The following is a 292-nucleotide window of genomic DNA, read 5'->3' as shown; positions in this document are numbered from 1 at the left end:
TTCCCTTATCGTAAAAGACGCAGATTTGATATCGAAACCTACCGACTCCGCTTTTTATCGTAGAAACATCCTTCACTTCTCTCTTTTTTTTTTTTTTGACCTTCCAAGCCTTTCATACTCGAAGCTTACGACGCATGTTCAGCTTCACTTTTTTTTGCTCAATTACCCTTTTTATCAATTATTTTTAAAAAACTTTCTCCCTCCCGCTCTCTTGAAATCGACTGTTCATGAATAAACGATGCTGAAATATTAAACCCGACTTCTTTTCATAACTATAACCCCCGCCCCCCAC

The sequence above is a fragment of the Penaeus monodon genome, chromosome 21 (assembly GCF_015228065.2).
Source record: "Penaeus monodon isolate SGIC_2016 chromosome 21, NSTDA_Pmon_1, whole genome shotgun sequence".
In the NCBI taxonomy this organism is placed as follows: domain Eukaryota; kingdom Metazoa; phylum Arthropoda; class Malacostraca; order Decapoda; family Penaeidae; genus Penaeus; species Penaeus monodon.
Note: the sequence above shows the minus strand (reverse complement) of the source record.